Source organism: Marmota flaviventris, chromosome 4 (genome assembly GCF_047511675.1).
Source record: "Marmota flaviventris isolate mMarFla1 chromosome 4, mMarFla1.hap1, whole genome shotgun sequence".
NCBI lineage: Eukaryota > Metazoa > Chordata > Mammalia > Rodentia > Sciuridae > Marmota > Marmota flaviventris.
The window spans coordinates 36,410,938-36,437,737 of NC_092501.1; positions in this window are offsets into that span (position 1 = coordinate 36,410,938).

Here is a 26,800-nt window from a genome sequence, read left to right on the forward strand (position 1 = left end):
TGAGTCAGAACTGAGTCAATTGATTGAACAGCTTAAATTACTTGTTCCTGACTTATCTTTAGAACTCTTCATTCCATTTATACAAAAGAACAGAAAAACTGGGCAAAGACTAAATAGGTTGAATCAATATCAAGAATCAACTTTTAATACCATTTTCTTCTCCCTCAGTAGCATATTATTTTTATTTTTCCCTGAATAGCACAAATGATAAGGTAAAGTTTTTTTTATTTGTCTTGTGGACATGCAACTTAAATGTTAAAAATAAATCTTTGCTACACCTACACACACCTCACTAGAATTTCAAGGTTCATAAATATGTTTCCAGGGCTGGGATGCAGCTCGGTGGCAGAGTACTTGCTTCACAAGTGCGAGGCACTGGGTTCAATCCTTAGCACCACATAAAAATAAACAGGTAAAACAAAGGCGTTCTATCCATCTACAACTGCAAAAAATAAAAAATAAAAAACATGTCTCCACAAGAAGTGAAGTGAGAACTACGAGTATAAATGCAGGTGACACAGACCAAGAACCTGAATTATTTGAATCAAAAATACTGTTTACATCATCTGAAAAGAACGAAGTTGGAGGACCAGGGTTTTATTCTTACACTCCCACTTTCCACATTCTTTTGGACTCGGGGCAGCATGAACGTACTTACTCACTTGGTCTACCTATTCATAAAATATATTTAATCTATTTCCCTTTCGGTGCTGATACTTTACAGCACTAAAGTTGAAATCTCTCCCTATAGATATTGAAAATTGGAGCCAAGAACTGGTTTATAACATGCTCTGGCCCAATACAGAAATTCCTACTTTTTTCCCTGCGTTTTTAATATCTCCCATATGAGGCTTTATTTGGTAAGTAGAGATGAACTTCACTATCCAGCTTTTCATCTAGAAGGTTTTAAGAAACCACTCAACAATTTCCATATTTTTCTTTATCTGAAATTCTTTTAAGATTTGGATGAATTCAAGCAGGTTGCTACAACAATTTCATGTGGGCGATAGAAGAAATAGTTCTGTTCAGTCCTTGGCAAATCTATTAAATAGGCCAAATTCATTTCACCTCGCTTTACCTTTCTCTCATATTTTGCAGATCCAACTCTCAAAATATTATTTCTTCTAGTATGCATGATTTTTTTATTTAACTCCTTTAGTAAACCAGGGGTCTCCATCTCAAACATCTGCCTGAGTCAGGAAGGTGAGTGGGGTGAAATTCAGAGTGTATACAATACCTAAAGACATAAACAGAATAAATTTTAAAACAACTGAATAAAACAAACCTTCCTGTCCAATTTGGCCATGGACTATGTTACTCAACTTCATAGCTCCAGCGTCATCTCAGAGAATGAGTACTTAATAAGTTATTTGTTGAATTATCTCAGAGAAACAACTCTGCAAATTTAGATACGCTGACACCTGGTGATGGGAAGAGGGATTGTTTATGACTACAAAATGGAAGCCATCAAAAATCTTTTTAAATGTCTGCATTGACCAAGAACTTAGATGCCGGAAGTGCTTCACATACAGGACCTTGTGTAATTCTCAGAAAAACTCCAAAAATTAAGTGCCCCCATCGCCCCGTTTAAAATTAATGAAAACCGGTTTTCAGTTATGAAACTGCCAAGGTCATAAAAAGGAGGACTACGATTTGGTTGGGATTCTGTCTGAACCCTGAGCTTTAGACTTGTGTGTGTGTGTGTGTGTGTGTGTGTGTACACATATATGAGAGTTGCAAAAACAAAGTTGTTTAATGAACATTTTCAATATAATGCAATACAGAGACACAGGAAAGCAGGATATTGAAACTCTCATATAATATTTGAACCAAATATTTCTTTGATTATTTTTCTAGATAAAACTATCCATTTTTTATAACTGGCTACTTGATCCTTATAACACCGTCTAACACTTATCACAGAATCAAAAATCCTCCAAGAAGTTGGTTTTAAACTCTCAAGCAGACTTATTTCATGCCACAGTGGAAAGAAGAATGAGGCTGATAGAGGTAGAGCATTTCATTACTTATCTGACTTTTTCTTCTAGATTAAAATTGAAATGTTGGTCTTCCAGACACCTTCTTCCTGCTAAGCATCTGTTTAGTCATGGTCGAGGTGCCTTTGCTTGGGTCTCTCTCCTCATAGACTCTTAATAGAAGAGTTATTTTTTATTCCAGAGTTCACATCCATTGGTGGACTTCTGTCACTCTCCATTTTCCTCCTCCTTGCCGCTACTTAATGAACAGACATTGGCAATTTAACAAGTCTTCTTATTTTCCGAGCTCCCTCTAATGAACAGTTTCCCCCAGATATCAGAAAGGGAGGCAGTATAACATCACAAGCATGAATATAGACTTTTGAGTCAGGCAGAACTTAGATTTAACTCCGATTCTCATTATTTTCTAATTGTGCAACCTTGGATAACTCAGTTTCCTCATCTAAAAAATGAGATGATACTGTCTCATGCAACTGTTGTAAAGATCAAACAAAAATCAGATAATTCTAGTAAAGTTCTCAACAGAACATCTGTCCTGTATGGTTAAAGAACTGTAGGCTTTTTTAAATAAGCAGGAATAGTAATTTCACAATAAAAAAAATAACTTTTGAGCTTTGAGCTTTGACCAAAATATTTAGTTTTTTGTATGTTTTGCCTTGGCCATGAAGGTACAAAACCCCTGCCTGTCATTGAAAGCACCCTGATCTTACTCTTAGCTGGTCATGAAGATCTCAGGAGGCCAAATGATGGTGCAAACAGTTCTTGACTGCTACCTGCAGCATGCCTTCATTTGTATAATCATCACTTTCCCTATCCCACAAATACCCTTCTTCCTATCCTGCAGCTGCTCCTAATGTGGAAGTTGGCATTTATGCCTTCATAGGCCTATACTCTAATGCATACATTTATCTCAAGTCTTCATGCCCTTGGGTGTGGAGCAAAGACAAGCTATATCCTTTCCTTGCTAAGATGCACAATGCTCACTCCTAACATCTAAGTCATAGTATGCTTTAAATGCCCCTGGCCTACCATGACACAGAAGCTCATTTTTTTTTTTATTACAACTGTGTTTAGAAAGCATGGCCCTTCTTTAGTTTCCTAAACTTTTTCAGAATCCCCCCCTCTCCACTATCCACATAAACAATTTTGATTCCTGTTTGGCATTCTGGAAAACAGCAAGAGAATATACTTAAGAGTATGATTCTAGTAATAAAAGACATGGATTTATGTTTTGCCCTATATCCCAGATGTCTCAGTTAAAAAAAAAATCAACCCACCTGAAGCGCACCCATGAGAAGCTATTTTGAATTAGGGTAAGGCCCTGAAAGTTTTGGGTGGGTACAGAGTTTGGGAACAAGCTGGATTTTACCACCATTTACCCCCTTGCGAAATTATGTGCAACCAAGTTGAAAATAATACATTATTTACTTTGGGGAAAGAAATAAAATAATAGTACCTAGTAAACACTCACATAGAGTCATTTATTTTACAATTTTTATGCATAAGACACAACACTGCCAGGACCATATTCTCTAATCTCTAATCTTGTTCCTCCATTTCATTAACCAACAAATATTGAAGACTTTCATGTAGTTGGTATATTGGTTGAGGTTCTTCAGACAGACATAAGCAATGGGGCGGGGGGCAAAGAGGTGTTTTATTCGAGGGATTAGTTCACATGACTGCAGAGACTGGGAAGTCCGTGATAGGCCTTCTGCAATCTGGGGAGCCAGTGTAGCTGGTAGAGTGGCTCAGCCCAATTCCATAGGCCTCAGAACTAGGGAAGCCAATAATGCAACCTTCATCCTGAGACCAAAGGCCCGAGAACTCAGAAAGCTGATGAAAGTCCTGGACTTTGAAGGCCAGAGTACCCAGGGTTCTGATCTCCAAATGCAGGAGAAGATTTGCCAGTTATGGAAGAAGAGAAAGAACTCCCTTTTACTTCACAAGTTTGTTCTATCCAAGCCCTAGCGGATTGGATGGTGTGTGCCCACCTGGGTGAGTGCAGATCTTCCTACTCAGTCTACCAATTTAAATGCCAGTCTCTTCCAAAATACCCTCATGGAAATATCCAGAAATAATGCTTTACTAGTTCTCTATCCTTTAATCCACTCAAGTTCACACACAAACATTAATCATCACAGATGGAATGTTCTCTTTATCAACTCATTTGAAAAACTCATTGAAAATGCGCTTAATGTTACGAATGAATTATGGAATGAATTACAGAAAGTCTTCAGTGGAGAATGGATGAGGAGTACTATCTCCATCACTTTCTGGACAGCACCAAATAACTAGACATTTTGAAAAGAAAATCATCTAGAGATTATTCAATGATTTCTGAAAAATATGTTGAACAAAAGGTTTTTAGTATGAGTTAAATATTATATGAAGTTGAAAATTACTATTGCTTTTTAGGTATCATTGGGATTATTCAGGAAAATATTTTGGGGATATTCATGTTGAAAATTTTAAGAATGAAGTGCCATAACATCATTAATTTACTTTAATATAGTTGAGCAATAATGTATATGTCAATAAAAGTTTATATAAGTAATTCAGCTGAGAGATGGGCAAATATGGGGAAAAAGTTAATATTTGTTGTGATGATTAATTTTATGTGTCAATTTGATGGGACCAAGACATGCTCAGATAGCCAGAAATACATTATTTCTAGTGTATTTGTGAAGATGTTTCTGGAAGAGATGAGAGAGATGAGAAACTGAGGGAAGAACACAAGCCCTCAATGATGTGAGCACATCGTCGAGTCTGCTGAGGAAGGATGAACGTACCTCCTTGAGCTGAGACATCCCTTTTCTCCTACCTTTGGACCCAGGGATTTACACCAACACTCTGCACCCACCTCCACTTTTACCAAATTCTCAAGAGAACCACACCATTGGCTCCCTGGTTCTCAGGTCCTCCGATTAAACCAGAATTGCATGGTCAGCATTCCTGGTTCTTCTCGTTTTGCAGATGGTGGATGGTATATCGTGGGATTTCTTGGTTTCCATAATTGCATAAGTTGTCATAATAAAGCTTCTTTTATAGCTCTCTATCTGCCGTGTTGGCTCTGGAGAACCTTGACTAATACATTTGTTGACTAGGTGATGAATATGTGCCTGTTGCCTGTAGTAGCTTTTCTATGTTTGAAGATTCTCATTACACAGGAAAACGTAGAAAATTAAGGGACAAATGACTAACAAAAAGAAAAAGAAAGAAACCAGTTCTTGGTATCCACCCTTGCTTAGGAATGTTTAATAAATTTTAGTCAGTTTGATTAGATACACAGAGAAATCAAATGCTGTATCATTCAAAAAACAAAATATTTTTACTGATGAATTTTCATAAACATCCAAAATAGGTAACACTGACCAGATTGTCTCTATTATTACTTGGATATTATTGACTTCATTCTTCTCAAAAAGAACTTACTCTCAGAATTTTTTTTTTAATTTATCAATTTGATGCATTATTATCTGCACTACACTATTTGGTTTAGTTTACTTTTATATTTGATTCTTAGACAACATTGCTACTTACTTTCATAATTTCTATTTATTGATGTGACTTTCCTTTTCCATCTATAGGAGTTTGCTTCTCAAATAAATTTATTTAAGTCAAAAACAGCAAGTGAGCTTAAAATTACTGGCAAAAATTAGGAAGGTGATATTTGAGTGGTTTAAAATTGAAAAATACGGTGTTTTAAAAAGGGAAAGAAAAAAATACAATTAAAATGAGTTTTAACAAGTCATGTTCCATTAAACGTTAGTCCCAAAACATGCTCACAGAAAAAAAAAATGATTTGCAGTAAAATGAGTCTGGGAAATATACCGCATAGTCCTCTAAGTGATTCAAAATGCACATTAGCAAATTAAAAGCTTGGAGCCACTCTGCAATAAAGAAACTTAATTTAATTTTAAGTCAGCAGTTCCCAAATTTATTTGGTCAGAAAAAAAAACAGATATTTTCCCTTACATACAACTATTAACATTGAAACCCATTTTGGAAAACACTGGTTGCAAAATGTCCTACTTAGGTTGGCACGGATGAAGGACTAGATACCACCGGGGAACTGCTTACCTCCCTCTCTCCCTCCTGGGTCCTTTCAGAGCTCAGGGAGCAGTTAAACTGACAGAACACTAGGAAGAGCTAATGCAGAAGAGAGAAGAACCAAATATGAGTGAGAGGTTGACTAGCCTTCAGCTAGAATCCAGGGAATCCAGTGGTTAACCCTGTCTAAGCATCTGGGAGGGGAAACTTTCAGGGACAAAAGTAGCTCAGAAAAATTCTGGTTCAAGTTTTAGGAGTTTTGTTTGCTTTTATAATGTATTCTAGAGATTAACCTTCAAATGGGGATGATCATTTTAGTCTCTGACATCTGCCTGCTTTTTGCTGTGTGCTCAACAATACTCTAGGTAATGACAACTCGTGGCCAAAAGCTGAAAAAGGTGTTTCGTGAAATTAAAAAAGGCGTTTTAAAGCATACTTTTCAATATCCGGTGAAAGTTTGTTCAAATCTGCCTATTTTGAAAAGAGATGCTTTTAATATCAAAAGGCTCAAAATTTAGAAAGGGAATACACGAGTGAAATGAGGAGAACTACTATCTTATCTGGGAATATGTTCATTTTTATAGACACAAAATGCAAAGGAAGGCATGGAAAGGAGTTTCACCTTTAAAATCTGAAATGGCAAAGACCATGACTTTGGGTTAGAGACCTGGAGCCTCTTCAGACTGCTGGCATTCAACTACAAAGAACTTAACAAATCTCTGGAATAAAGAAGCTGAATAACTACGGAGGCAAATTTTGGGTTGAAGGTCTAAGGGGCAACACCTATGCATTAACATATAACATGCACATTGCAAATACCAGCCTCTAATTCTGTCACAGATATCATTTTGTCCATTTCCCTCAATATTTCTCAATATGATACTCTTGAAAGATCTTATATTTTTCCATTGTGTTAGCAGGAAAAAGGAAATACTATCATTTGAGAAATGCAAGCTGATTTACTGCAGTAGACAACAGCTGAATAAATGAGGAAGAAAGGCAATATTTTTCCAAAACACAGACATTTTTAAAACCCAAAGGATAGAAAAGAAAAAAATTCTAGGTTTCTCTTGGTTTTCTAAATGTGAATGTTCTAGAGAAGACTATACTATGAATCAGTGACAATGTGAAAACCAGCAATGTCAATAACTTTCAGGAATCAGGAGTCCTATGGGATGCCTCTTACCCCATAACATATTCCCAGATACTGGCTCTTCCACTAGCTAACCAGACCTGTCTCCTCCTGGAGGAAGCACAAAGGCAGGAATGGCTGCAGTGAACTTGGTTGCAGCAGTGACGTGGCAAATGACATAGTGACAACACAGTCTGGCTTCAGGGCCCACAGACTGCATCATCCATGCCCAACTTCACCTGGGAGTGAACTCAAGTAAAGAAAACACAAGTACAGTTCAAAGGAAGCCAAACAACCCTACAGATCTTTTTTTTTTTTTTCCCAAATAAACTGCCATTTAATGACATTTTGCAATCAATAGAGTTCTTCTAATTAAATAATACACAATACCTACTTCTAGTCCAAATAGAGAAGAACTGAAATTTTATATATCTTAAACATGTGTTTAAAAGATTTTTCAAAATTTCAGAGTAAAATTAACTAGTTCCATGACAAAAATAATCTATATCCATCTTCAATAGAAATTATACATAAATTATGAGATGATTATATAAAGAATACCATGTGGCAATGAAAAATAAAAGCAAGCTATCACTAAATGTATATATATTTTAATTTTTAAAAATGACAGTGGAATGCATTACAAATCTTACTACATATACAGCGCAATTTTTCATATCTCTGGTTGCATATAAAGTAGGTTGACACCAATTCATGTCTTCATACATGTACTTTGGATAATGATGTCCATCACATTCCACCATCCTTGCTAACCCCCTGCCCCCTCCCTTCTCTTTCCACCCCTCTGCCCTATAACATAATGCTAAGTGAAGTTAGCCAATCCCAAAGAAAAACCCAAATGCTAAATGTTTTCTCTGATATAAGGAGGCTAATTCATGGTGGGGTAGGGAGGGGGAGCATGGGAGGAATAGACGAACTCTAGAACCCTACAGATCTTTTGGAATGAACTGGGTCTATGAGGCAAAGTCTCTGTCATATCTTTTAAAATAGTTCACCCTCTTTCATTACATAGGTGAGAAAATGAAGGGAGAACATTTCATTTCATTTTATGAGGACTCCTAAACTTGGACAGACTTCTCTTCCATGTCACTGTCTTCTGTAAGCACCACCAGCCAAATGGCTTAATCCTTTCTGCTTTACCTAATGGCAGAGAGAAAGCAGTTAATGCACAGCTGAAAGAACACTGACTCCCAAATGCAATTGCTCTGACGTGGACTCTCCATGATTTTTCTTACATTCTACAAGCACTGTACACCAGAGACAGAGGACATGGACACAGAGCTTCTCTGTAGGGCAGGAAATAATCTACCTGTCTCCACTATCCTATGGTAGACATTAGCAGCTTTCTGGGTATAGTGTGCCTTCAAGTGAATATTGGACTGTGTGAACCTCCAAGGAACATTTGGTCTTCATCATGGACCCTTTTATTCTAACCCCTTGGGTTATGGTAACACCTTTAAGCACTTGCCTAAGAGTATAGACTCTGAGTCCTCAGAGCCAGGGAAAGAAGAGATTTCACTCTTTGGGTCATGCCTTGGGGAACTTTCAGCCAAAGACTTAAAGCAGGTGTCTTTATCCCAGACTGAATCTGGGATTGGAAAAATCTGGTCAACTGATGGGTCTTAACTGAAATCATGAGGGCTTTTTCAGCAAGCCCATCTCTCCAAAACTATCAAATCACACACAATGATTAGGAAAACAGAGGAGAGTTTTGTTTTATTTTGTTTATGCCTTTATTTCCAGAATCCATTATCTCTATCTGAATGGCTTAAGAACAAATACAAATTAAGTATCAGAGGCTTAATTCTTCCTGTTGGAAATAAAGAAAGAGACTACTCCCACTGCCCCTTTCTTAGAACATTTACTTTAGGGAAAAAAAATAAGTTCTTTCTCTGTCTCCTTGAAATATAGATGTAAATCTTTCTGGAAACAAAATAAGGATTTTACTTGCTTCATGGTGTGGGAAGCCCTGGGAGTATATTTTTAGAGTGTTAATATGAAGGTGGAATCTGTCTCCCAGGTTGCATCAGAGCTGTGGGAGTCTTGCCCCAAGATGTAAAACTACCCGCAGCCATAAAGATATGAGGATACTGTCCTCAGGATAAAGTCAGTTAATAATGCAGGTGGTTACCCAATTACCGGGTGAATTTATGATGAACTATGCCTGGTAAATGGGGCTGTGCAGTTGCCTGACTGAAGGACTGTGATTGTTTATCTTGTAAATATGCCTGTAATGCATAGTATCAGCTTGGCCATATAAAAGTTTGAGATTTCATTCAGTCTGTACCATCTCTAAGCAGATTGCCCACGGTGTATATCACATTCAGGTTTAAAACTTATTCAATTATAAAAGTGTTAATCTGTTTACTCCATTGGTGGAGGGCTGTCTGGTTTCAAATATTTTGTTCTTAATTTTCCCAACACTGTGTGTTCTAGATCAGGAGTTCTTAAACAGTGTTCTCTAGATGTGTCTGGCAGACTTTTGGAGGAAACAAAAGGACAAAGGGGACTTCAGAGGGAATGACCTGTGAACATTGTACCTTAATCCACCAGAGAGTTTTCTCCTTGATATGTGTTGATATGTTGGTGTTTTAGGAAATTTTTGCCTAACAGCAGAGTTCCTCTAGTAAATAATAATAACATTTGAAAATCAATTATCTATTCTATACCAGACTTTTCATTATTTATTGCCTTCCAGGAATAAAAATCCTTGAGGGCTAATACTTTGTCTAGGTGTCCACTGCTAACTTTCTAAAAACTTGATAGAGTCCCCCAAACAGTAGTTTGCATAATTAGCATGTGTTGGATTAATAAATGATCATAGATCATGCATAGTATGTGTCAGAAAAGGATCACAGAATAGCACATGGTTTTATAGGAGAATTGTCTTGGACATACATGTTTCATGTATGTCTGTAGCCTCCTGAGGCCGCCTGGGGCCCAACAGATGCATGTGCACAGGGCCATGAAGGGTGGCGGTAGTAGCACAGGGGAGCATACAGGAGCACTGTGGAGTAATTGGAAGCAGGCTCTCTGGACAAGACAGTCTGAATTCAGACATTGTCTCTAATTGGCTAGCTGCATCACCTAAAGCAAGTCTTTATCTCATGTGGCTCAACTATTCATCTGTAGAATAGGAGTAACAGTATTGTTTAATTCTAATCTCATCCTTATACCTGAGTTTGAGGGGCCCCTGCCCTGTGTCCTGTGCTTTAAAGGACCCTATAGGTTACAAACACAACATTTATCATTTTTTAAAAAACACAGACACCTCTCCTACTGGGAGATCCTGTGCTCAGCCTGGGCACAGTATGATCCATAGTTCTAAACATCCTCAACTATATGATTAAAATCAGAAAAACTCCGCTTCACACCCATGCGCCTGAAATAAGAGGTTAAAGAAATTATTCAAGATGCCTGCAATAGTGCTTGACCTTTGTTAGCTATTATCGTCATTATCCTTGAAGCCAGAAGTTCTTTCTTTGCTCTGCTCAGACTTTTGACTCTGAGAGACCTGTTAAAAACATTTAAATTCTGGATCCGCACAGTGGAGGACCAGACCCTGAACTCCAGTGACCTCTTCCGAGGCATCCCAGTGGACCCAAAGAAATGAATCATTCACATCCACAACCTTTTTTGCTCATCTCCCCAATTTTAATATGTTGAAATTAGGAGAAACAGACTTGAGAACTCAATTGATCAAATTAATCAGGCTGTGCTTTAAAAGGTACATTTTACATATTTAATGAAATCACAGGAAAACTCCAAGTAAGAAAAAAAAATTGCTAATACTTATAGAGTGTTTACTTTGCAACAGAGTGCCAAATACTTTATAAATATTATCTCAACTAAGTCTCTCGGCAATATCTTCCAGCTGAGGAAGAACATAAGCCCTTTGCCCAAGGTCACGGGGCTTGGAAATGTCAGGACCTGGATGTGCTTTATGGTAGAGAAAGCAGCGTGTTCTTCCATGAAAGTTTCTAATTTGGTTATCTTCATGCTCTTCTAAATAAGTCACCTTTTTTTATTTACTTGAGAAAAACTATTATGATTTAATTAAACAATAAATTGGCAATTTACCTCTTTCACTAACACTAGGGACACGGGGACTGAGGCACTTCTAGAGATAGTCAATGATCTTTGGTAATTCCTACATGATCAATAACACAGTGCCTCAAACAAATGGGAGAAGAAATAAATTCTAATTGAAAAATAAAACTTAAATCATATAAACTGTCTCTTAGTTCTGAAAAACCCTCAAATTGCTCTGCCAAAGTTAAGAGCAACTCAGAAATATGGACACTCAATTTTTAAAAATTTGTATGATATAAATCATATTCTTCTTTTTTTGTTTTCCTAAAATCCAATCATTTTTTGATGTTCACAACCTCAAAAAAATGATGAATTTGCAGATTGTATCTTTTTACCTAGAACATGACCTAATTCATTGACAGTGCTAAAGAATGAAAGTCGTTAACCTGAAATTGGAAGGATGGAATAGCAAATGAAAGGTTAAAAGCATAAATAAACCATCTTTCTTTCTATCAGAGCATCAGTTTCATCAGAGATGTACAGAGCCCTTCAGATCTGTCCTAGCTGTCAGAAAAAAGAATATCATTTTTTTCAAATCCCAATCTTCCAGAATCAAAAATGTCGCCTCATCTATAAATACCCCTGATCTCTAATAACTTTCAATCCCACTCCCAGTTCCTGGTAAGGTCAAGGTGGTTGCTTCTTCCTCAGCCTCCAGAAGAACTTAAATCTACATCCCAGATATGTAATAGCCTTGTTACAAATATCATTGAGTTATTGGGGAATTGATTTTGATCCAATTTAATACTCTCTTAACACAACTTTATCAAATTGAGCATTTTAAAAGAGGAAAATGGATAGAGTAAAAGGCAACCCCAATTCATCATCTCTCTCATTCTTCTTCTCTAGTGTCAGGACAGGATCTGCCAATGATCCAGTTTTTCTGTTCTTTAAGATGAAGATGGTGGGGGATGTGGCCTCCCTGAATTGTGATCAGGGCAAGTTGAGCACACCAGACAAAACACTTGGTAAGAGGAAAGATGGAAGAATGAAGTTAAGTCTTCATTCTAAGAATGGAGGAAACAAGGAGTCCCTTTCTGCCACTGTTTGTTCTGAGCCTTAGTCACCCTATTAGTGAGTGAGGAAGACACGCTGTGTAACAGCCAGTATTCACTGAGTACTCTCTGTGTCATGTCCTGATCTAAATTCTCATTCGTATTGTCTCAGTTAAGCCTTATAAACAACTCTATGAGACTGCTCTTATTATAAATCCATCGGACAATGACAACAATAAAGAACAAAGAATTAAAAAACTCATCCTAGGTCATATAACCACTTAGTGAGACAACTAGGATTGGAGCCCTGGGGATCTGGCTCCGCAGGTGGCCTTTGAACTCTACACTGAGTGGGTGGTTCCTTCCAGAAAAGGCGACTTGAAAGTATACAAATAATGTCCTCTGCTGTGGTTTTAGATCTTGCAATGATTTCCTCCATATCTTCTATCATCACCAGGCATCTATGGTTTGCCTGCTGATGTTAGTCTGTGCTTTGCCCTGCTGACATCTCCCCCACTTGGTCCATTCTTGCTCACTGACTGCACCTGTGGTTGTCATTGCTAGCCGCAGATAATCTGCAAACACACATACACATCCATTAGAATTCAGTACTATCTCAGACTGTTATCCAAAGAAACCTATTCGCCACCAGGAAGTTGCTATATTCCAAAAGGATAAAGACCTTCCAGGGTCCTTTTATTTGGAGGATAAGTTTCTTTCCCTAGATAGGAAAAGTCCGCTAACACCTGAATTTTTTCCCATATGGTTCAAATATTTGAAACTGCTTTGCAACCCAAATCGCCTCTTACCCCAAGGCAAAAGCAAGATTAGTCAAAGAGCTAATTATGCAGATTTTTCTATTAGATTTCTTCAGCCTAACAGATTCTGAAAGCACTTGTCTATCTACTGTAGAGAAAACATTGATTTCCATGGTTAGGAACCCACTGGGCAGAAATTTCAGATCAGGCCCCACTGTGTTACACGTGGAATTGAATAATTATGCTGGCTGGAGCGACCATCTCAAAGTTCTAATCCAAAGCTGTCTATTGCTGTTTTATTATAGCCTTGCAGCTATCTTCCCCCTAAGCCACTGGCCCACCAGCAGAAGCAGAGTATGCCAGTAACAGAACAGAGTACTCACGGGTTTAATTGGCTTCCTCTCCACTTGCTAGTGGGAAGATGGGCTGGTAAAACATTCGCGTGGGTTGGAATGCTTTTATGCATAATTATGAAGCAGCAACAACCCCAGGGTCTGTTTCTTTCCAGTGTTAAGAAACAGATTTTTTAAATCTCAGTAAGTGTTTTAAAGTTAATGGACACAGATTTGAAAGACCCCTTTGTACTCAAAATCTAAATTGTGCAAATAAAAGGGTAACATATGAAAAGAAGAGGCCGCAGGGGGGGAGAAGCTTAAGACCAGCCACAGAGCCAAGGTCACTATGGATGTACTTTTCACTTTTCACCTGAATCTTCACCTCCCCTAACCAGCTGATTAAGAATGCATGATTATAGCCCAAGTTCCACCATAAACTAGTTGTATGATTTTTGAAAAAAAAAATCACCTAACAGCCTGACATTTATTTATCAAAAATGAAGGAGGTGACACAAATAATCTCAAAGATGCCATTCACCTAAAAACAGGGATTTGCATCCATAACTACTATTGAACCCTGATTTCAACAGATTAACTATGTGACTATGATTGAGTATAACATCTCCAAGCCTCGGTGTTTTTATCTGTGAAATAGGCACCAATATATCAGTCTTACAGATTATGATAAATAATGAATTAAATAATGCACATATATGGATTAGTACAGTGTTTCTCACTAGGAGTACTTTTGTTTGCCTTCCCTAGGAGATACTCAGCAGTATCTGGGAATATATTTTTAGTTGCTACAATTGGATGGTACTAGCGTTTAATCAATAGAGGCAAGGAAACTGCACAGCATCCGCATACACAGAATAGGTTCCACAACAAAATGCCAATCTTGCAGAGGTTGGGAATCCTGGACATAACATGGGGCTCACTGTAAGCATTCAATAAACCAAAGTGATAGTAGTTACCATTGGCCCCAGAGACCACCATATTTAAAAAGCTTGGGGCTTGTAAACATTATATACAGATACATTTGTCCTGGCGGAGGGGGGGGGGGTCTTGGTTCTTCTTTCAAGGCTCTCCCCCTATCAGATCAGAAAGGATATAGGCCTGGCATGAGGCCTATGTATTTATACTCAAATCTTCAAGACTCCAAAAGAAGGTTTATCTCATATCCCAAGTCCAACTTCAGCCAAATAATATAAGGTTCTGGAATTTTCCACTATTCTATCAACCTAATCAAAAGGATTCCAAACCTAATTAATTTGCACTAAAATTCCTCCCTTTTCCAAATTTATAATCTACTGTAGGTCAACCATAAATCATTTATTCTAAAAAGTTCTATGCAGTAATTACTCCTTTCCAATCCAGTGCACTAAATTAGATTATAATTATTAGTCACACTTGCAGCTTTTATTTAGACTCCAGCTCTAGCCAACACAAAACAAATGTTTGGAATGATTATAAGTACTCTCTTTCTCTTTAACTTGACAGACTTTTTCATTTTACATTCAATAGATATCATTATATAAAATTTGGGTTTGCTTGACATGATGTAGATTACAAGAATGAACAACCTAGAAAACAGCAACCCATACGGGTGCATAATCCCCATGGACTTGGCGGTCAGGAGAAGCTAATGTCATGTGAAGGGCAGTAAGAGGTCAATGGGACCTAGATTACCATTCCCATATGCCTGAAAGACCATCTGAAAAGCTCATGTTTTCCTTTGTGGTCTACAAAGAAAGGTAGGCCCACTAGACTTTAATCTCCAATAAGAAGCATAGCATAGCAAATAGACTTTAAAGTCCAATTTTATAGGTTCATTCAAGAGCTCTAAATTGGCTCATCTACAAAGCTTCAAGAAGGCCCTTCTCTAAAATTCAACTTCTCATCTGAAAATTGCATTTTATGATAATACTTACTATGCATATCACATAGTTGTGCTGAGAGTGAAATATAATTGTGGACCTAGGAAGGGCTTAATGAATACTGTCCATTACTTTGCTACTATTATGGCAAGGCTTGTGCCTGTTCTATTTACCACCATAGACTTAGTGGCCAGCACATCTCTTATTTGAAGGGATTTGGGGCTTAATGAACTGTTCCTGGTGGAGATGACTGACCAACAGATGACCTTGGGCAAAATTCAGCCACTCTGAACCTCAACATATTAATGTACCCAGGGAGAGGGTTGCTAAGAGAACTAAATGACATCATGTTATGTCAATACTTGACACAAAGAATTTGTTCAATGAATATTGGCTGTTATCATTAAAATTACTACCATTGTTCGTAGTGTGTACCTATAACACAACTCTTCATTCTAAACTTTGGTTTCCTTATCTAAAAAAATTAGACATCATCTATTAGCCAGATTTTCATTGCTGTGACAAAGGCCTGAGAAAAGAACAACCAACAAGAATATGCTACTTTGTTCATCCATTCAATAAACACTTATTGTGGGCCTACTATGTACCAGGAATTGTTTCATATTCTTGGAAGATGGCACTGTGGTGGAAATTTCACTTTAAGTAGTTCAACTGAAGTTTTGTTAACCGAACAAAGATCTTTGCGATAGAACTTGCTTCTTAATGGAAAGATACATGATGGAAATCAAAAATAAGCAAACTTATTATGTAGAAAGGATTAGACTCATTGAAGAAGTAAAGTATGGCAGGCAGAAGAGGATCAGGAGTGTCTGTGGGCCTGATTTTAAATAGGATAGTCAGGGCGACTTTCACTGAGATAACTTTTAAGGAATGGCTAAAGGAACAATACAATCCTGTGCTCTCTTGGGAACAAATCCCCTTTGCCACTGTGTCTGAGTGTCTGACTATTCAAGGCATCCTTCTAAATCTCTACATCCAAGCAGCCCAGAGCATCACTATCTGCTCTCATGTGTCTAGACATAATTTTCCCTCCATCAAGATAAGATCACCATCCTGAAGCTGTTCCATATAAAAAGCATCATATAAACCCCAATGCTGCTGAAGAGTCACGTCCTCCAATTTGTCAAGATAAAGTGAGCCTTTCAGATGGTCAGGTCTCCTTCTCAGGCTCCTTGGATGGAATCATGTACTGCTCGCAATGCAAAACTGGCACTGGCAAGGATCCAGGAGGATACTCATAATGCATTTCTCTTCTGAAAACCACTAGAAAGACTCCAGATCCTATAATAAGATGGCTGGGTGGTAGAATGCCCTGATGGGCAAAAGTTTACCTTCTAGGAAGAGGCCTGAGCCCATTCTCCTCCAACCATATCAGCCACTGAGTAGACCTATACCAGGTGACCATTATCCCAGAGATCTCCCCTGGGCCTCTGCAAGAATGAATGCATATGATTCTCTGAGGGATCAATGAGAGAAAGATCCTCTATCCCTCCCCTGAAGGGGATGTCAGCCACTGCTATTGCTTTAACGAAACATGGAGTTCAAAGAAAAAAAAAAGCATCTGAAATCAAAAACAGAAAGCAGCAAAGCCAGATATACATCCCAATCTACAACCCTCCTGCTGAATTGATACTGTTTCATGACTGCCCACTTTGATACCAGAAAGATAATCGGCAGAAACCTCCACACAGAACTCCTCAATCACAGCCTGAGAAATGAAAAAATTAGATCTCAAAAAAGAAATATTTCTCCACCCTACTAATGTTGCTTATATGTAAATGTTTAGAAGAGACATCTATAAAAATATATATGTCTGGGTCATTGCCACCGAGGAATAAGGTAGAGATCAAACATCTAGCCATTGAATTAATTTAATCAGGACCCCAAAAAAAACTAACAAGTCAAGTCCCTAAAGAATTAATTATGCTTGCTTAGTGGGTAATTAAGACAGTGTTTAAACAATTTAAACTCAATCTCACATATTTACATAAATGCTTTAATCCTCTGTTTTTCAGTCACACTATGGCTGGAGAGTTTTTTTTTTTTTTAAGTGGGTTGGATTCTTCAGTCATCCAACTCAGTATTTTTCATACACAAGACCTAAAGTTTCCAAGTATTTTCAATGTAATTTCAATTTGAATTACAGAATTCCAGATAAATTCTGCATATATTTAAATAATTGAGCTTTGGATTTCCTGTTACTCTATAATTCATAACAAATCTATTGGGAATTTTTCAGTTTGAAGAAGGTACATTTTAGCTTTTTTTTGTCTTTTAAAGAAAATAAAATATTTTCTTTTAATTGAACTATTCTTTTAAACTAATGCAAACATATGGTTTTAACATCAACTAGAAGAATAATGACTATATTAGTCAGTTTTCCATTGCTACAATGAAATAACTGAGGCAGCTAACTTTATAAAGTGTTAAAGGCTAAAAGTCCATACAACATAGCATAGGTTTAGCTTCCACCCTTTAGCAATATCATACAGTCATTTATTACATGAGTAGCAATGGTGGCTGAGAGCAGGAGCAAGCAATTATGTCTTGAACCAGTAGCAAAAAGAGACTGGAGTCTTCCATCATCTTCTAAAACCACCACCCTGGGGACCAGGCCTTTGCATATGGACCTTCAGGTAAAACTCAATATTCAAATGATAGCAATTACCACAGCATTTTTCTTTTTTGAAATGTTTCCAAATTAACATCACCTGGGATAGGCTTGGAAATAACCTAGTCTAGAAGTTCTTATCTTCTTTGTTGTCAAATACCCGTTTTAAGAATATTGTAGATGTTATGAATCCTGTCCGAAGAAAATCTATGTACAGATAATTTGAGGGTATTAACAGATTAGGATAGGAGCTCTGGAAAATCGACATTTAAAAACATGTACTCCAGATCAAAACTTTAATTTTATCTTAGGTGCTGAGGATTAAACCCAGGTCCTAGTGAATGCTGTATGTGTACTATGCCACTGAGTCACACACCCAGTATCCTTCTCTTTTTTTTAAATAAAACATCTGTGGCTCAGAAAAAGAAAGTAACATTCAAAGTCAAACCAGTAATTAAAATGAGAAAGCAAGATTAGCCTCAGCTAATTCCCAGAATCTGTACACTTCCTACTATGACACATTATTTCTCTGAGTAGAAATGGCAAAGGATGATTTCTCATAATTCTCTTGCATTCTCACAAGTTTTACTCCACTCTAGAAGCACATAGAACGGTATTTTCCATGTTAACATACCATAGGATAGTTCGCGCATAAGGGGAAAAAAAGGAGCTTATTGGTTAATTTCCTTTTCTTAGAGATTTATAAAGAATCTCAACATACAAAAGGCTCTGAAATGGTCCTGCCTTCATTCTTCCCACACAGGCCTAGAATAGATGCCATTCCACTTTACAGCAGCTTTATTTATATAATAAATGATCACAAAATTGAACAGGTGAAGACAACTTTTCCTGACTATGGTTCTGTGGGCTGACTGGGTTCAGTTGGATAAAATTTTCTTGGGACTTGTCGTACTCCTGCAGTCAGATAGCAGCAAGGGCCGGAGTCATATGAAGACTTGAATGGGGCTGGAGGTCCAAAATGATATACTTACTTGGCCAGAAGTTGATGCTCATTGGCAGCTGGAAGCTAATCCAGAGCTGTCAACCAGGGTACCTAGTTGCAGTTTCTCTAATTTACTTGAACTTCTCATAAGACAGTGGCTGAGATCTTAGAACCTCCCAAGAGATCCAGCGGGAAACTGCAAGGTTTCTTAAGACCTAGATTTAGAAATCCCAGAATGTCACTTCCACTACATTCTATTGGTCAAGCAAGTCATTAAGGCAGCCTATGTCCAGACAGAGGGGAATGAGATCCCACCCCTTAATGAAGGAGCACTAAAGAACTTGTAACATTTGATTTGATACCTATCAAAACATTTGTTGAGACTGGGGTTGTAGCTCGGTGGTAGCATGTGTGAGGCACTGGGTTATATTCTCAGCATTGCATATTAATAAATGAGTAAAATAAAGAGATCCATTAACAGATAGTATTTTGTATTATACCACCTGTTTACTAGAATGCCTCTCATTAAATTATAATTTGAATGTGTGTAGCATCAGTGTCTCATTGCTGAACCCTAGTACATCAGACATCATCAGACATCATCAATGTCTCATTGCTGCACCCTAGTTGGAAACAATCAGTTTGTGAGTGAATGAATGAAGTAATAGGTGAGAGTATGGCACTGAGTGGAATGAGAGAGTAGGATTATCTTTAAGAAGATTAATTATGAAAAGACTATATAGATTTATGAGGTCTTTTTTTAAAAAAGAAATTGTATTCATCAATGAAATACACTTGAGCATGTTCACATACAGAAAGAAAAGAGCCTCTTGAAAGCAGATAAAATTATAAGGAGAACAGACGGTGAATAGGATCAAGTTCCTTATGAGATCAAAAAGAACATGATCCATGGCACGGCAGAGGGATTGACATCTCCACTTATACTCCAAGAGGATAGAAAGGCTGTGCACGGTAGAGAGAAGCTGTGGGCAGAAAGAGGGGCACAAGGGAGTTTTGCCTAAAGCTTAATCCCCTTGAACCCAGTAAAAGAGTGAAAGGAAAGTAGAACTGCATCCCAGCTTTAAATGTCCTTATTTCATTCAATTATCTAGTCATTCAATCAATATGCCAAGTGCAAAACATTGTGCTTATAGGCTAGTGATGTCTTCCAATAATGGAGTAAGCACATCAATTCCTGAATGTTCCAAGGAGCTCTTTAATCTTAATTGTTGAGTTAAAAAATTTTGAAAACTGATCATTTAAGTGCACATTACTTGGAAGCAAGACAAATTTTGAAAGTTCTTAATATACCTCACTACTACCTGCCATTCATCCTCCCATAACTCCCATATATTACCATGAAGCTACAAAGAAATTCATAGTTGAAATTAATTTCAGAAAGTACCTAGTAGGTAAGGTTAGGAGATTTATTAAATTTGATTAATAGTCAATGACACTTTAAAGTAAAATGCATACTCTAAAGCCTCCTTCCAACCTATGTCTGAAGGCCCTTTTCATTCCCTAATGAACTCACATTTTATTTTGCTCTTAGTTTGTTAATTAATTAACGTTCCTTTCATTTTCAAACATCAGTAATATCATTTGTTAACTTAGAATACAATTATGATAATTACCTCATCCTGAGTACTAATACACACATCCTTCTTTTTCTATTTGGTTTCTGGTATTTTACTACTTAGTTATCCCATTCCTCAGTATATACCCAAAGGACTTAAAATCAGCATACTACAATGATGCAACCACATCAATATTTATAGCATCTCAATTCACAATAGCTAAACTATGGAACCAACCTAGTGGTCCAACAGATGAATGGATAAAAAAAATTTGGTATATATACACAATGAAATATTAAGCCATAAAGAAGACTGAAATATGGCATTTGCTAGCAAAAAAGATGAAACTGAAGATTATCATGCCAAGTGAAATAGGCCAGTCCCATAAAACCAAAGAACAAATGTTCTCTCTGATATGCTGATGCTAACATTCACTAAGGGGGTGGGGGAGAATAGAGGTTCATTGGATTAGACATAGAGGGATGAAGGGAAGGGAGGGGATTGGGAATAGGAAGACAGTAGAATGAATCTGACATAACTTTCCTATGTCCATATATGAATACATGATCAGTGAAACTCCACATCATGTACAACCACAAGAATGGGATCCTAAATCTAAGTTATACTCCAGGAATAGATATGTCAAAATACCCTCTACTGTCATGTGTATCTAAAAAGAAAAAATCTGAAATATCAAGTAAAAAATTGTAATATATATGTATATATATATATATATATATATATATATATATATATATATATATATCTTATTTGTTCAGTTAAGTATGAAAATGGTATCAAAATTATCTTTGAAATAAGAAGGATATACATTAATTTTTAAAGAATTACTGAATACAAGTATTACAGTGAGCTGGCCACTAAGAGTCCATGAGCCTAGAAGCAGTGCTTGTCATACATGGAGCTGGACATACTCCAAGAATGATGACAACTGGAGCCCAAATATTGCTATAGATCATAGAAAAAGTTAACCCTTGAGAGTTCTCAAGTAATCGCTTCTCGGCCTTTTGGCTAAGATCAAGTGTGGAGAGTTCTCAAGTATGCTAAAGTGAAGACAGGCTTGTAGAATTCCAGAAAACACAAAGCAGTTCAGGAAGAGTTGCCCCATGATTCCTATCTTTATACAAATGCTGGTCTGATCCCTTAGAATTTATGTTACCCCCTGAAACTATAGGCAGAATACATCGTTTGAAGCTAAGGTCTCAAATGATCTCTAAAACATAAAAAAAAATCCCTAAACTTAGAGATTCAGTTACCAGATTTCACTGCATAATCATCACCACCACATTTACATCTATTCACATAAGTATTCTATGCATTTTAATTGTGCCCCAAATCAGTGTAGTAATAAATGAATTTTAGTAACATTAGCACAATTTAAAAAAGAAACCTTCACATAATAGTCACAACCCACTTTTTTGAAGAAAAATTGGCATAAAATCTGTGATACTTATGTGGTAAAGTACAATACACATAATTCATGAATTTATTTATTCAATGACTATTAACTGCATTTGTCCCTTGTCATCCACAGATGATTGACTCTAAGGCCCCTATGGATACCAAAATCTGCATATGCTCAAGTCTACTTTATATAAAAAGAATAATATTTGCATAAAACCTGGCTATATCTTTCCACATACTTTAAATCACCTCTAGGATAGTCAAAATTCCTAATACAACGTAAATGCTATGTAAGTCCTTGTGATATTATATTATTTAGGGAATAAAGAGGAGAAAAAGTCCATACATATTCAGTAAAGACTCCCATTTTTTCTCAAATTTTTTTGATATGTAGTTGGTCAAAGTTGAGGATGCAGTAACCATGGGAACAGAGGATTGACTGTACTATGAATTGGGTACTGGACAGGTTACTTGATAAAAGGAAAGGATTTTGACCTTATGGGGCCAGATATTTGGTAGGAGGGAGTGACTCATGTATTGGGTTAAATGGTGGCTCCTAAAATATACCCATGTCCAAATCCCCAGAAACTGAAAATATTAAATTTTATGGCAAAGGATATGATTAAGTTAAGGATCTTTAGAGGTGGTACTTGTCCTGAATTATCTGGGTTGATCCTAAATGCAGTCACATGCATGATTACAAGAGAAACAGAAAGATGTTAGATGGACACTAGAGGATAAGGTGACGTAAAGATGGAGGCAGAGAGTGGAGTGACACACACAGCAGCCCCAGAACATGAGAACGCCTGCAGAGTTCAACTGGGAAAATTTCCTCCTGAAGTGCTGGTGGACACTTAAAAGCATATTATTTGGAGTCCTTTTGACTGCATTGCACCAATGACTAAATGAAGATAAGCCTTCCCATAAGCTGGGAACACTTCATCCTGAGGATGGGCCATGCCCAGCTAACTTTGAACAATGTCTAGTTGTTTGGGGGTTCCTGCTGCTTGCCCACAAAGAGTTTGGAAAAACTGTAAGTTGTTTTCCTCAAGTGGTCACATCTGTGCCATAGAGGTTCTGCCCTCAATCTCTATTGTACCTAGTTTCTGAGTGTGCACATGGCACACCTGCTTCAGGTAACAAAGGTGGGCACATGGGCCAGGGTAGGCCAACCATAGAACCTCAATTCCTGATCACACTGATTGGTCCAGGAAGAGAGGGTCTGGCCAAGTCCATAGTCCTTCCCCAAAGTTTTTCAAGTAGAATCAGACAGAGATATACTATTTCCTCACTGATTTCCAAGCATTGGTCTATGGCCCTGGAAGCTTCCAGTCACCATGATCTATGCTGAAAGGAAAAGATAACTCAGAAACAGAAGTAAATGAGGTCAATAAGCAGGGATGAGAGACAGGCAGAGATGTACCTAGTGATTTTCAAGACCACAGTATCATTTACTGACATAAATTATTTTTTATTAGAACATTATATTAAAGTGTACAATAATTAGATTCATTTTGACAAAATTTTTACACATGCATGGAATTTTATGTACTCCACTTGAGTCCTCACTGCGTCCTCCTTTCCTTCCTCTCATCCCTCTCCCTATTCTCCTTCCTTTACTGGTCTTCCTTTTATTCATTTATTTATTTTTGATTGGTGCTTTATAAATATGCATAAAAAGGGAATTCTCTGTGGTATATTTATATGTGAATGTGCTGCGATTTTGTTAAATTCATTTTACATTTCATCCCCTTTCCTATCCTTCCTGCCTCCCTTTGGAACTCTTTCTTCTACTCCACTGATATTCCCTATATCTTTATGATATCAGATTCCCTCCCCTTTTGTTCCCCTTATTTTGCTCAAGCTTCCACATAGGAAAGAAAAGCATCTGACCCTTGATTTTCCAAGTCAGTCTTATTTCCATTAGCAGGACAGTCTACAGTTCCATTTATTTACCAGCAAATGCCATAACTTTATTCTTCTTTATGGTTGAGTAAAACTCCATGTGTATTTGTACCACATTTTCTTAATCCATTCATCTATTGATGGGCATCTGGGCTGGCTTCATAAATTGGCTATTGTGAATCATGCTGCAGCTGTAATCACTTTAGTATGTTGATTTTAGTTTTTTTGGATAAATATCAAGGAGTGGGATAGCTGGGTCATATGGTGGTTCCATTCCTAGTTTTTTGAGGAATCTCCATACTGCTTTCCAGAATGGTTGTACTAATTTGCAATCCTACTAACAACGCATGAGTGTACCTTTTTCCCACATCCTTGCCAGTATTTACTATTGTTATTTATATTGTTAAGAATTGCCATTTTAACTGGAGCAAGGTGAACTCTTAGTGTGGTTTTTTTTTTTTTTCTTTTTTTTTTAATTTTTTATTGTTGGCTGTTCAAAACATTACATAGTTCTTGATATATCATATTTCACAATTTGATTCAAGTGGGTTATGAGCTCCCATTTTTACCCCATATACAGATTGCAGAATCACATCAGTTACACATCCATTGATTTACATATTGCCATACTCGTGTCTGTTGTGTTCTGCTGCCTTTCCTATCCTCTACTATCCCCCCTCCCCTCCCCTCCCCTCCCCTCTTCTCTCTCTGCCCCCTCTACTGACATTCGTTTGTCCCCCTTGTATTATTTTTCCCCTTCCCCTCACTTCCTCTTGTATGTACTTTTGTATAACTCTGAGGGTCTCCTTCCATTTCCATGCAATTTCCCTTCTCTCTCCCTTTCCCTCCCACCTCTCATCCCTGTTTAATGTTAATCTTCTTCTCATGCTCTTCGACCCTACTCTGTTCTTAGTTACTCTCCTTATATCAAAGAAGACATTTGGCATTTGTTTTTTAGGGATTGGCTAGCTTCACTTAGCATAATCTGCTCTAATGCCATCCATTTCCCTGTAAATTCTATGATTTTGTCATTTTTTAATGCAGAGTAATACTCCATTGTGTATAAATGCCACATTTTTTTTATCCATTCATCCATTGAAGGGCATCTAGGTTGGTTCCACAGTCTAGCTATTGTGAATTGTGCTGCTATGAACATCGATGTAGCAGTGTCCCTGTAGCATGCTCTTTTTAGGTCTTTAGGGAATAGACCGAGAAGGGGAATAGCTGGGTCAAATGGTGGCTCCATTCCCAGATTTCCAAGAAATCTCCATACTGCTTTCCAAATTGGCTGCACCAATTTGCAGTCCCACCAGCAATGTACAAGTGTACCCTTTTCCCCACATCCTCGCCAGCACTTGTTGTTGTTTGACTTCATAATGGCTGCCAATCTAACTGGAGTGAGATGGTATCTTAGGGTGGTTTTGATTTGCATTTCTCTGACTGCTAGAGATGGTGAGCATTTTTTCATGTACTTGTTGATTGATTGTATGTCCTCCTCTGAGAAGTGTCTGTTCAGGTCCTTGGCCCATTTGTTGATTGGGTTGTTTGTTCTCTTATTGTCTAATTTTTTGAGTTCTTTGTATACTCTGGATATTAGGGCTCTATCTGAAGTGTGAGGAGTAAAGATTTGTTCCCAGGATGTAGGCTCTCTATTTACCTCTCTTATTGTTTCTTTTGCTGAGAAAAAACTTTTTAGTTTGAGTAAGTCCCATTTGTTGATTCTAGTTATTAACTTTTGTGCTATGGGTGTCCTATTGAGGAATTTGGAGCCCGACCCCACAGTATGTAGATCGTAGCCAACTTTTTCTTCTATCAGACGGCGTGTCTCTGATTTGATATCAAGCTCCTTGATCCATTTTGAATTCACTTTTGTGCATGGCGAGAGAAAGGGATTCAGTTTCATTTTGTTGCATATGGATTTCCAGTTTTCCCAGCACCATTTGTTGAAGATGCTATCCTTCCTCCATTGCATGCTTTTAGCCCCTTTATCAAATATAAGATAGTTGTAGTTTTGTGGATTGGTTTCTCTGTCCTCTATTCTGTACCATTGGTCCACCCTCCTGTTTTGGTACCAGTACCATGCTGTTTTTGTTACTATTGCTCTGTAGTATAGTTTGAAGTCTGGTATCGCTATACCGCCTGATTCCCACTTCCTGCTTAGCATTGTTTTTGCTATTCTGGGTCTTTTATTTTTCCATATGAATTTCATGATTGCTTTCTCTATTTCTACAAGAAATGCCGTTGGGATTTTGATTGGCATTGCATTAAACCTATAGAGAACTTTTGGTAATATCGCTATTTTGATGATGTTAGTTCTGCCTATCCATGAACAGGGTATATTTTTCCATCTTCTAAGATCTTCTTCTATTTCTGTCTTTAGGGTTCTGTAGTTTTCATTGTATAAGTCTTTCACCTCTTTTGTTAGGTTGATTCCCAAGTATTTTATTTTTTTTGAAGATATTGTGAATGGAGTGGTTGTCCTCATTTCCATTTCAGAGGATTTGTCGCTGATATACAGGAATGCCTTTGATTTATGTGTGTTGATTTTATATCCTGCCACTTTGCTGAATTCATTTATTAGCTCTAATAGTTTCTTTGTAGACCCTTTTGGGTCTGCTAGGTATAGAATCATGTCATCTGCAAATAGTGATAATTTAAGTTCTTCTTTTCCTATTTTGATGCCTTTAATTTCTTTCGTCTGTCTAATTGCTCTGGCCAGTGTTTCGAGAACTATGTTGAACAGAAGTGGTGAGAGAGGGCATCCCTGTCTTGTTCCAGATTTTAGAGGGAATGCCTTCAATTTTTCTCCATTCAGAATGATGCTAGCCTGAGGCTTAGCATAGATTGCTTTTACAATATTGAGGTATGTTCCTGTTATCCCTAGTTTTTCTAGAGTTTTGAACATAAAGGGATGCTGTACTTTGTCGAATGCTTTTTCCGCATCTATCGAGATGATCATATGGTTCTTATTTTTAAGTCTATTGATGTGGTGAATAACATTTATTGATTTCCGTATATTGAACCAGCCTTGCATCCCAGGGATGAATCCTACTTGATCGTG